This window comes from Nannobrachium achirus (assembly GCF_963921795.1).
Source record: "Nannobrachium achirus genome assembly, chromosome: 17".
Taxonomy (NCBI): Eukaryota; Metazoa; Chordata; class Actinopteri; order Myctophiformes; family Myctophidae; genus Nannobrachium; species Nannobrachium achirus.
In genome coordinates, this window is record NC_137824.1 from 493481 (window position 1) to 507025 (window position 13545).

The window sequence follows — 13545 nt, forward strand, 5'->3', positions numbered from 1 at the left end:
AGTGTGTCTTTTAAATCTGCAACCTAAGGCTACACCAATACAATATGCTGCAGAAATAGAGAACCAGAGGAGGTCTAAACTAGTTTTAGACGGGGGCATAATTGGTCTACCCGATCCTGATACCCTGCAAAACGTCTGGGAAGACAGCCCATCAAGCTATCCACAGTTGTTACAAAGTGCTGTAGAAACTTACTTTGAAAAAAAGTAAGTCTATTAATAAGAATCATATCAAGTTTGCTGCAATAAGGCATATATCTCTTCAATATTTCAAAACATATCACACAGAGTTCCTTGAAAACATCCATATTCAGAAACTTCAAGGTGATGATCTGTGTACAGTAATAATTTAACTGATCAGTTATTTTGTGTAGCTGGCTGACATTTTCTTTACTCTGTTGCATTTTGTTATTCCCTTCTAAGAATGTGATACAACATTTTACAAAAATAACTTTATAGGCTAACAATAACAAAATCCATTTCCTATTACAGTCCACTAAGCCCACACCAAAGGCTAGCTGTCCATGTTTTACTCTCCAGCATCTGTGAAGCCTCTAGCCTCAATTCACATAAGCCTGGCAAATCATATAGCCTAAGATCCGTTTTTAATTTGACATTTCAGGAAACTCATTGAGGAGACCCTGTGTCGGTCTCGGAGGTTTAAAGGGCCAGTTCACCTCTGGGGCAACCAGATCGTATTTTATTGTTGTTTGGGATATGATCAACACAATCCTGAGTTATTTTTTTGTGTTCAATCTGTGTTTTGAGATATTTTAGTATTTAAGCATGAATGATGATGCATTTTGCATCATATGATGCAGCATGATGGCTCATATGATGCCACAGAGCCAAAAGATCCATCCACGACATGGACCTTGAGGGGCTCAGGCAGGTGACAAATGGAACTGCTGGGATTCTCTGTTACCATCCAGCTTCCCCTGATCCAGCACATGCATCACCTGATTTAAGAGACTGTGGTGTAGTACAGTGGGAGGAGGCTATGGAAGAAGACCCACTACAGCAAGTGAAGGCTGCTCTGCCTCCCTCTCTCAAAACCCTTGCAGCAACACACTGCTCTTCTGCAGATCTTTGATGGAGCTCTCAGTACACAACAGACCAGGCAAATTCAGATGAATGGTGTGAGTACAGAGTTGGGCATGTTACAGCCAGCAAAGCACATTCTGTGTTTGTAAAGGTGAAGCATGATGGGGTTAGCAGCAAGAACACAGCTTTACTAAAATAAATAATGAACTATTTGCCACCAGCTCATTCACCAGCTATCCATTGGGGCAATTATAATGAGAGGTATGCTGTGCACAACTTTAAGAAGCTGAACCAGCGTAAGCACAAGGGTATGAAAATAGTCCCTTGTGGACTTATTCTGTACGACCATCTGCCAATAACAGCAGCATCACCAGATGGACTTGTAACCTGCAAGTGTTGTGGCACTCGTCCCCTTGAGGTGAAAAACCCCTTCAAGGATCGAGCTCTCAGTATCCCAAAGTTTGCTGAGCAACCTGATTCCTGCCTTCAGGTTACACAAACAGGTATGGTCTAATGCTATTGTGTTCTTCTATAGAGTAACTGAAATCACTGAATTGCGAATTTCCACACAAATAATTAACTTATTCTAATTGTCATTGTCAATGTCAAATGAGGTTCATAAGAATAAGAATATACAGTATGTATATGCAGCACACGCACACGCGCGCGCGCGCACACACACACACACACACACACACACACACACACACACACACACACACACACACACACACAATATATTTAGCTTTTCCATACCAACAGATTAAATAAAGTTGAAGGCAACACATCCCTACTACTTTCAAGTGCAAATGCAGCTGCTGGTGACCCATGCTGATGTTGGCTTCTTCTTTCTCCAAACTGCTTCCCCTTACAACCAATTTCACACGGAAGAAATCTGCTTTGACCCCAATCTTGTTGAGGAGATCATTGAAAAGTCAACCATTTTCTTACGGTCTGTGATCCAACCAGAGTTACTGAGGGGGATGTTGAAGAGCTCAATGGAGAAAGATGTGCAAAGAGGGGCGGTGGCAGTTTCCTCTGGTCCAGAGGTGCTCCAAAGTGCCATAAGTGATGAACCGCCACCATCCAGTGCAGTAAGGCCGGATTTAGACTGCAGTCAAATCCAGCCCAAATCCGATTTGGTTGTCAAATCCGATCTTTTGGCCCGAGTTTTCACACAGCATTTGCAAGTGACACAGATCTGATCTGTGCATTCAGACAGCGTCAGCCCAAAGCTGCCCTGCGGCGACATGTATGCTTTGGTTACCATGGTCATAGACATAGAAAGGTAGACACCTCCTTCGACTCTGATGCATGTGCATCGAGGGACTAAGGGAATCACGTGTGCATTGCTTCCACGTGCGTCACACATAGGGAAGTTGCTAGGCCAATCAGAGGTAGGTGGGGGCGGGTCTTTACGTACGCAGCCTGTAAGAATAGCTGAGCCGCACCGAACATCGGAACTGGCTCTGTTGAATTGAATTGTAGTCCTTGGATAAGTCCCGGAAAAGTCGCGCTGTGATTGGCCAGTAGTCACTTTGACTGACAGCGTTCCCTTAGTTTTTCCAGGATGTCCGGACTACAACTGTTGCACGTCGCTCCAATGAACTGCAGAGGCGAATGAGGCATCTAGCTCTTTATATCTGTGACCATGGTAACGACGTAGACGTCATGACGTTACGTCACTACGTCGACACTAGTTGATTACGTTCAGGAAATGCGACATAATAGACCATAGTGAACACATGTATATATATTGTTTTTCTCTCTTCTTTTCTTTACTCTTGTGTTTCGGTCTTCTCTCTGGTTTTATCTGTTTAGCTCACGTGTTTTCTCTCTTCTCTTTTGTTTTTCTCATGTGCTCAGTGAGCTGTAATCAAATAGTAAATACTCACGCTCTGTAATGATGTAATTTACAGCCGCGCTCGGGACGTGCAGCAAGTGACGCTTGGCCAGTTTGATGTGACTTGCATGTGACTTACTTATAACTCTATGGGGTGGATGTGGTTGCTGCTTTCAGACTGAGTCAGATGTCCTCAGATCCGATATGGATTGGATTTGAAACCACCTCTGGATGTGGTTTTTCAAAATCGGATTTCATGTGACATGCATGTGACCTGTCTGGATTTAAACTATTTAAAAACAAATCGGATTCCACTTTTGATGCGACTCAGATCTGATTCAGGCTAGATTTTTGTGGCAGTGTAAAGCCGGCCTAAATGAGCTTGCACCCATCTCATCAGCTGTGGAGTTTCCTTGTGCTGTCTGCACAAAGGAATGTGTGGATAACCCACACACGTTTGAAGACATGAGTATTGTGTGTTACTCTTGTAAGGAGTGGTCACATTGGCCATATTTAGAGTTAAGCGGTAATGAGGCCTTCCTCCAAAATAATGTGACAAATTGGGTTTGTGCAAAATGTGCCCAAGGGTAGTGTGTTGTAGACCAGGGGTCTTCAACGTTTTCAGGCCAAGGACCCCTTAGTTGAGAGAGAGATGAAGCAGGGACCCCCACAACCTGTTCATAGATTCCCTATAGTTTCATTGTTTGACAGCGCAATCGTTAGTGTATTTTGGATTAATGTCAATTTGTGTTTTCAGATATTTAACCACTTGAACCGTCAATACCTAAACTTGACCTTTCACTCTGCTCTTTTCCCCTCTACACCAAAGCTCTTTGCTGGAAAATAGAGAGGTGTTGTGAGCTTGTAGATCTGCTATTTTTGGCTACAGTTCTCGGAATATGGACACTAGGGTTCAAGTTGTTAATATAAAAAGGATTAGAAGATTTGGAGGACCCCCTGTAGAAACTCTGAGGACCCCCTAGGGGTCCCGGACCCCCTGTTGAAGACCCCTGTTGTAGACTGTAAATGCTGATCAGTGCACTGAAATATACAGCTTAAATATTCCTCCAGTCTGTGTAATGCTCTGCCATGTTCAGTGCACTGAAATGAGAGAGATTTTTTTTAAAGAAAAAAACAGTACACTTGAAATACCTGTTTTGTTAACTTTATTTTGCATTACATATGCACAACTTGAGTTCATTTAGTTTACAATTAATGTTTGCACTGAATCTGTTGCAATAATGTTTCTTTTACATTGAATGTTTAAACTGCACCTGTTTCTTCTTTTCTTACAATGTTTGCACCCACCTCTGGATGTGGTTTTTCAAAATCGGATTTCATGTGACATGCATGTGACCTGTCTGGATTTAAACTATTTCAAAACAAATCGGATTCCACTTTTGATGTGACTCAGATCTGATTCAGGCTAGATTTTAGTGGCAGTGTAAAGCCGGCCTAAATGAGCTTGCACCCATCTCATCAGCTGTGGAGTTTCCTTGTGCTGTCTGCACAAAGGAATGTGTGGATAACCCACACACGTTTGAAGACATGAGTAGTGTGTGTTACTCTTGTAAGGAGTGGTCACATTGGCCATGTTTAGAGTTAAGCGGTAATGAGGCCTTCCTCCAAAATAATGTGACAAATTGGGTTTGTGCAAAATGTGCCCAAGGGTAGTGTGTTGTAGACCAGGGGTCTTCAACGTTTTCAGGCCAAGGACCCCTTAGTTGAGAGAGAGATGAAGCAGGGACCCCCACAACCTGTTCATAGATTCCATATAGTTTCATAGTTTCTTCTTTTCTTACAATGTTTGCACTGCATCTGTTCCACTAATGTTTTGTTGTTGTTTTTACAATGAGTATTTGCACTGCATCTGTTGCACTAAAGTTTTTTCTATGCCAATATGTCAGTGACATTTCAGTGGAATTACAGTATGTGTGGCTGTAAATTATAAGAGCTACCACAAATGTCATCAAAATGTATAGACAGTAGTTGAATAAACATATGTGAGAAACAAAAATAGTACACTTGAAATTGATTTTGCATTACAAATGTGTTATTGTTTTGGTTTACAATACATTTTTACACTGCACCTTTTGCACTACTTTTTTTGTCAGTGACATTTCAGTGGAATTATGGGTGGCTATAAGTTGATAAGAGCTGCCACAACTACTACAATGTCATCAAAAATGTCAAACATGTGTAATGGGAGTTCAGATTTCATTATGTCAAAATCCTTAATCCAAACACGTTCAATGTGAATTCGAGCATTAGCAACTTGCTTGGTTCGTCTATCATCAGCATCTGAAAACTGCTTTTTGGATTTCAAGAATGGAGGGATTACAAGGGTCACTCCTTTGTCAAGAAGTAGTTCTTGGATATTGAACCCTCTGTCTGCCAGCAAGTGATCACCCCTTTTTAGTAAGTCAATGATGCCTGACCTTTTAACTATTTCCTTGTCACTCATGCATCCCCCTGCAGATTTTGACACAAATGAAACGGTTCCTGCTGGACTTCATGCCACCAAAATTTTAGCAGTAGGTCTTCCCTTGTATTGTGAGTATATCTGGCTATTGGCTTTTGCCAGTGAAGGCCTCTGTATGGGTACCTCAGTGCAGTCTATGATGGCCCGCACATACTTGTACTTTTTGAAGCATTCAGGGTAGTACAGGTGAATCTGAATGTCGAGGCCAATATATAAGTGGTTCTAATTCTTTTGAGAGCAGAGGCACCCATGTAGATATGATTTGTGATACAACACTGGTGCATATTCCGAAAAGATAGGCAAGGAACCTGAGTGACAGATTTAGTTTCAACTTCATCAGAGTCAATAAAAGTTAATTCTCAGGTGCCAATTTTCGCTGTGGTCCTGTTTTTTTTTATCTGCAATCAATTGGTACTTCTTCACTGTTTGAGAAGGACCACCTTTGAAATAATGTAGAGAGGGCAGTTTGGATTGCACCTGATTAAACACCCACTGGAAAAGAGCATAGTTCTGTAAGCCTGTGTGCAGGCGCATCAGATCATCAGAATGCTTGATGGAAGAAATATCATAATGGACTGGCAGTGGCAATGAAGAACAATGTCTCTCATATGATAACCTTCTCTCCAAGTCATCTCTCTCATGTAAGAGTTCATCCAGGATGTCAACTCTGTGAGCAGAGAGTCCATCTCTCTCCTCAGTCTCCAGCACATGTTTTGCTTTCATCTGGCACTTTTCACACACACAGGAACACGTGCAGGCACTCACTGGCTTCAAACAGTAGTTGTGCTGCTCCATGTACTATATGATGAAGATTTGTATGGTGACTGTTGTATAAATGGCTCAGAAAAGTGCCCAAGACCAACACTCGGTATAGTATCATGATCACTGTAGCTGTGCTCCCATGACACAAGACTGGCAGGGGTTTGACTTGTGGCTTCCTCATTAGGGCCTGGGGACTGACTAGAGGTTTCTTCACCAGGGCCTGTTGTTTTTTGTTTCTTGGTGGTAATGTCCTCAGCACCTTTTCTCTTCACCTTACCATGCCTTGTTGTCAGATATGTGCTTTCATCATTGTCAGGAGACCAGCTGCTAATTATTCTCTGCAGTTCAATGTTGTCACTGTTGCTGTCCTTGTCCAAATACCTCCTCATGTAAAGGGATGGATGGGGATGTATTCCAATGGGTTTGCCAAGCAAAAAGTGGTTACTGCAGATCCGGGTGTTGTCTGTGATCTTGCAGAGGTCTTTTCTTCTGAGGAGCTTCAGCTATAGTGAGCGCCATTTGACAGGGCAGAAGTGGAACTTGAGCTCATGGACATGCTCTTTGATTACCCACCTATAACAACAGAATACACATGACACAATCAGCATTTACATTATGCTTAATATGGATTTACAGCATGATGCTCATTTAATGAATTACAGCATGAAATGTATTAATTAAAAAACGAACTGAAATTAAAGTGTGTAGTTAGAAAATAAGTAAAATAAATAATCAGTATTTCTTTAGAATTGGTCAATGCACGTGGGATTACATTAATAGGCCTATATTATTATTATTACTACAATAGGCGACAAGGCCTACATGAACATCTTAAATGTTGACCATAGCAAAATAAAAATGATAAATAAATGCCCACATGTTATTTTCGCTGAACCTAATCTTTGAACTACACTGAAACTAGCAAACAAGTCCACTTATTAAACCCAATCAATTGGACACAAGTTTGTTACTTTGTTGGACTGCTTTTTTCTATGGCTACTAATAGGCCTATTAATACTAACAACAATAATAAATGCAAAAGAAAAACGAAGGCAGATACAAATACTTTATTTTAACAGGTCCATCCAGACTCAGGGTGAAACAATAAAACTTAACTAAAGATATACTGTAAGAGCATCTATCTAGCGAGAATTCTACAGATATATGTATTAACACTTACTTGGATTTATATCGCCGATCATTACCGCAATTGTAGACAGCGCATCGATCTGTTCCACCCATTGTTATGATGATCAGAAACCAAGAAACGATGGAGAGGTGCGCTTTAGAGCAAAGACGCGTACACTCCAAGCCTATTCCAAGCGGCTGAGGTGCGCATGGACAAAATTCATCCCAGAGACCTTTGCGCATCCCCAGAATGCATTGCGCGATATCCAAGATGGCGCTATTTGCGAACTGGGTTATTGTCAGTGGTATTTTCACCAGTTAATATAATTTTAAAAAGGCTAAATGAAAATAACAGAGTGGTGTTTTATCATTAATCAACTTCTATCTAGGGTGCCTATAAACTGTTTCTGTTAATATGAAAAATAACCGTTATTTTCAACATTTATCAAGTTTTTGCCAATTAACACCTTCTAAGCCACGGGGAGCCCCTTAATGTTAAAACCGTACTATATCGCACATCCCCCCAGGGACTCTCAGCCACGTCGTACATTCCCGGACTTTGTCTTTAAAACCGGAATAAAAGCTTTTGATCCGAAAATCGGCGATCGTCTAACCTTCCCTAGTCACCACTCGTGCACTGATAGCTCATGCAGACCGTGCATGAAGCAGAGGTGACGTCAGCGCCTCTCCTTCTCCAAGGCTACTCCCAGCCATCCGTTTGCTGTCTGCACACTCGAGCTCCTACAGCAGCCATGCTTGGGGCTATGCTAGCGAAACTTTTCAGTTCTGTTCTTCAGTCACACATGGACTATTTGCGGGGACATTTACGTGAAAGGATCGCGCACGCGAAACGCACGGGGACATCGACGATCGGCCAAAACCCCCATTCTATCCCAACGGAAATCGAGAAAATCATGGTGAGTTACTGGCCTGGGAAAAAAAAAAAAAGAAAAAACAGCGGCGCTGTTCAAGATGGAGGGGCTGCGGGGTCATGTTTATAAACATAATATTATGTCTCAGATCACAATACAATAATAGAAATGTCACGGCTAATCTACCAACCACCATTCTATTTCGGACGTCAAGGTGTTAATGAATATATCCGATATTATACTGAATATCATAGTAATAATACCAGTAGTAGTTAGTTAATGTTGCCTTTGTTTCACTGAGCATATTTCCTGTTATTCTGCTTTACATCGTGCCTAATTTTAATGGCCATAAATACAAACACTAGAGGGTGCTAAGTGCATACAGTTGGTGTGCATGCCAAAAAATGCTAACAGTGTGACACACAGGTAATGCAATACAATGCAAGCAAGCACACAGGCGTGTGCGTGTGTGCATGCGTGCGTGCGTGCGTGCAGTGAGCATGGAATTTGCCACCACTATAGCATTCACATTTAACATCAAATTGTTATTGTATGCATATTTCTCCACTTCTGAAGTTATTTTTTTGTTTTGTTTTGTTTTTTTGCAGATTAGTATTATTTTAGATTGGCACTGAGTGCAACTCAATCCACGACTCCATGGTCCAAGTGTGACACGTGTGTCCACTACTTCACACAGTCCCCATTTTCACCAATTTCTCAACCTTTGCACTCTCTTGTGTGCATTTGATCTGCCTTGCCCTTGAGGCGTGATCAGCTGGAAAATAAGGCCTCACAGGCTCACATCCCCTCGGTGGTTGAGATAATATGGAGGTTTAAATATGGAGATCCATGTACTGTATATGGAGCTATGCTGTGAGAGCCCAAACATGCTTACTCAGTTATTCGTTATGTGAAAGCCATGATGTCTATGACATCTGACATCATACCCTTTTATGCCCATACATGGAGATCCCTGTCTGTAGAACCAGCCACACAGATTGGCCATCTGTCTTGGCCATATATCCATATGGATTCTGTTATGCTGTTCCTTCAATACGTATCTTCCGTATTGTTATTAAACAATATGGAAGATACGGGTAATTCCGCTTGAGCGTACCATAGTGTGACATCTGTGAGACTTCAGTAAGCACTTTATCTTTGAAATCGGAATGTCTGTGTAGACATACAGAGCAAATTGGTTAAACACCAGGTTGAAGTGAATCCATTACGGTCGTCAGCGACATGTTCAGGGCTATAGTTCAGAGCAATGTTGTTTAGGCTACTGGGCCGACTGACCCGACGGGCTCGGGGCGGACGCATTTTCATAACTAGAAAAGAAAATTTCTAAGAAATTTTAAGTGTGCCTGCAGCTCGCTAAGTCTGTGCAACCTTGTGTAGCGGTTGGTGTTAGCATTAGCGTTATTAACATTAGCATTTTTTTGCATAAACGTTAACATTATTGTTCTTCATATGACACCACCCACATGTCTGTACGACAAACGGTTCACGAGAAAACGGGTCACTTCCTGTTTGGTGAGGGGCACTTCCTGTTTGGCGAAATAGGCACCAATTAAGTTTAAGGACTCTTAATCTTGTCATTTGACGCAACCCGCGTGTCTGTATGACAAACGGTTCACGAGATCAAGGGTCACTTCCTGTTTGGTGAGGGGCACTTCCTGTTTGGCGAAATAGGCCCCAATTAAGGTCATGGACGATTAATGAATTAAAGCTGCAAGCAGCGATGACCGGGCCCTCGCAGCTCTACCCACGTCACAAGGCCAGCAGCCAATCAGAAACCAAACAGGAAGTCAGCCATTTCGACTAATTAGTGGCGTTTTGGCGCATTTTTGGCCGTTATCACGGATCGCACTTTAACGACAGTTTTGTGAGAAAAAAAAAGTTTTTTGAGAAAAAAAAAAGTTTTTTGAGAAAAAAACATTTTTTTGAGGAAAAAAAAAAATTTGAGAAAAAAAAAATGAGAAAAAAAAAATGTGAGAAAAAAAAATTGAGAAAAAAAAATTTTGAGAAAAAAAATGTTTTGAGAAAAAAAAAATTTGAGAAAAAAAAAAATTGAGAAAAAAAAATTTTTGAGAAAAAAACATTTTTGAGAAAAAAAAAAATTTGAGAAAAAAAAAATTTGAGAAAAAAAATTTTTTGAGAAAAAATTTTTTTTGAGAAAAAAACATTTTGAGAAAAAAAAATCTTGAGAAAAAAAAAAATTATGACACCAGCCGCGAGTCTGTACGACAAACGGTTCATGAGTTATAGAGGCACTTCCTGTTACAGAGGGGGCGGGGCTTAATCAATTACAGCTCATCCCTATTGGCCGGAAAAAGACCAAAGTTGTGTGTGCATTTTAAAGTTTAAATCACGTTGCTAGGCAAAAGTATGGCAGAGTTATGTGGCGCCAAAGTTTCTGGTTTTTTTTCGGAGTCCCCCATTCTAAGTCAATGGGGTTTTTGGGCGTCGTTTTTTGCGAATTACATCGCAATCGTATCGCGGATCGGAAAGAAAAGTAATAGCACACCATTCCCGGCCGAGCCGCACGTTTTGATGTGTATATTGCGGGGGTGGCGTAAATCGTGCGGCAGTTATTACGTGCCGAAATTTCCCCCATTCTAAGTGAATGGGGTTTTTTGGCGTCGTTTTTTGCGAATTACGTCGCAATGGTAACGCGGATCGGAAAGAAAAGTAATAGCACACCATTCCCGGCCGAGCCGCACGTTTTGATGTATATATTGCGGCGGTGGCGTAAATTGTGCGGCAGTTATTACGAGCAGAAATTTGCAAGAACATTACTTACTGACTGACTGACTGACTTAAGTATGGCGGATTACAATAAGTGTTCTGCTATTGCATAGCAGGCACACTTAATTAATTGTCGGACGTTAATTCGGGTCGGACATAATTTTGATTTATAGAAAATAAAGTGTAAAACGATACAACTATCGTCTCTGTGTGTGCTATTTCCTTGTCTTTCTGGTGCACGTGACAACGCTGCGTTGTCTTGACAACCACACACATGTTCATCCAACAAGCAGGAGCAGCAGCGAACGCAACTTTAGCGCAGCTGGAATGGAAGTGTCGTCGAAGAGAGAAGAACAGCATTGAACCCGTCCACGGTGGATTCTATCCTTTTCCTCCATAACAACATGTAAACCATAATGGTTGGATTAAAGTAAATAGTTCGATTTATAAGCTGCTATACAGTCAGTATAACTAGTTAACAAGTCAATTTCAGCCTGCCGCTGCCCGGCCCCTTGCCTTTGTGGATAATACAATTAAAAGGCTGATGTTTCATGTAACATAAGCCTAAACCCCTAAACCATAATGGTTGGATTAATAATAGTTTGATTCATAGCCTAAGCTGATAGAAAGACGGCCAAGGCCGCTGTTGTGGAGTCTGTGGAAACATGGACATTAAAAGCAGATGTCAGATTCGTCAAAGCTGGTAAGACTGCAAATTTGATATTGATAACAGTGGAAAAGGTTTGTGTGTGTGAATACTTTATTAACAGTTTGCAAAGTCTTTGCAAAAGGTGCACTGCTGCCGCAAGTCACTGCAGTCAGATCAGACGCGCAGTGCACATTATATTATTTAATAATCAACGTAGGCCTACTCTCTAAAACACCAATGTGGCTTACAAGCAGGCAAGCTGCATGCACTGCACATTAGAACAAGTTTGCTAGTGAGTGTAAATCAGTGGCTTCCTCAAAGAAAAATAAATGAGGGGAAAAAGCGGTGAAATCTAAGGTTCGGGCCTCGGCACGGGTCGGACACATTTTAATGATTAATGTTCGGACGTCGATTTGGGGCGGACAAAAAACTATCGGACACATTTCGGAACGCACAGAAAAAATGGGCCCAATCCCAGCTCGAGTTCAGTGTGGTATCGGCTCCGAAAATAGCCGACCTCCAAGCTCACAACTCTGCTATTTTCAATATTTCCACCAAAAGGCCCTTTTAGAAATTTCAGCCCCTGCCTCTCTAACATTCTCTGCACGTCCCTGACCTGCTGTGTCTGGGAGCATTTCTTGTTTTTGGCTATTTCTCGTTGTTGGGACATTTCCTTCAGTTATTTTCTGTCCTCAGGGCTCCAGGGCCAAACAGGCCTCCAGTACGGAGTGCTGCCTCAGCCTCTGCCAAGCTGTGTCCTTCCTCCCTACTGCTGAAGAAGACGAAGAAATGATGATGAGGAAGGTGGACAGACATGAGAGGGGTATACGGCACACACACACACACACACACACACACACACACACACACACACACACACACACACACACACACACACACACACACACATATATACATAGACGCACACAGAGTATGTGTGTCAAATTTACTGTATATATAGTATAGTACAGTGCCATTACTATTGTATGGAAATAATTTAAATATTACAGTTGACAGAAAATATAAATTGCACCTGTGCGAAGTGAACGGGTGCTCACTTCGCATGGTATCAAACACGACACCAGGGTTTCCTGCAGCGCTTTATTGGCCACCCGGCCTAAAATCTGTAGCACCACCACCAAGAGTCTGGTGAAAATTATGTAAAATTCCTCCTAAACGTGCAAAACAAGCTATACTTTTGCGTTTGTGTTTGTTTAGGCAACTTCTCCTCCTATGTTGAGGGCAAAAATAAGAATTCATCAAAATTAAGGTAATCAATTGAATCAAATTAATTAATTCATTTATTAAAATTTATCGAAGCGCGCGCAATGCGTGCGCGCCACAGTCCCACAGTCCCCCACAGTCCTCCAGCCTACCACCTGGCCAAGCCTTTTTCCTGCAGGAAACCTTGGACACACTTGCATATCTCCATGTATGGGCCCTTCTGTCCATGGCATCAGCTGTGGTGATGTCGGTCTCTGCGTACTTTCTATGACGTTAGTCTCGTGCTCAGCCTGACATAGAATCCGGTGGCATCAATTAGGGGTGGGTGATATGGTGAAAAAATATCGTTGAGACGATACAATGTCTCCACGATATGCCTTTTCAGAGATTCATTGCAAAATTCATTTAAACCTGCATTTTTGTCCAAATCAGTAGTTTATTTTTATTATTTTTATTTCCCATTGTTGTTTTCGTAAGAATATATTATATTAAGGTTGGGCCTATAAGGCATGACAAGCACATTTATAATGCACTTATATTGTTATAATTATAACAACTTATATGTACTGGTCATAATGCATTATAAGCTCAGTGGAACAGCACATTATAACTACCATAACTTAGTCAATTATAAAGTGTCTTTGTTACAAGTTGGTATCCATGATTATTAATATTTATAATAAGTTTAAGAAGCATTAAAAGTGCATTATAATGCATTGTAAATGCACTTATAATTATTATAAATATTATAGACCCAACATTAATATACAGTATGTTTTTCTTATTTATGCTGTCC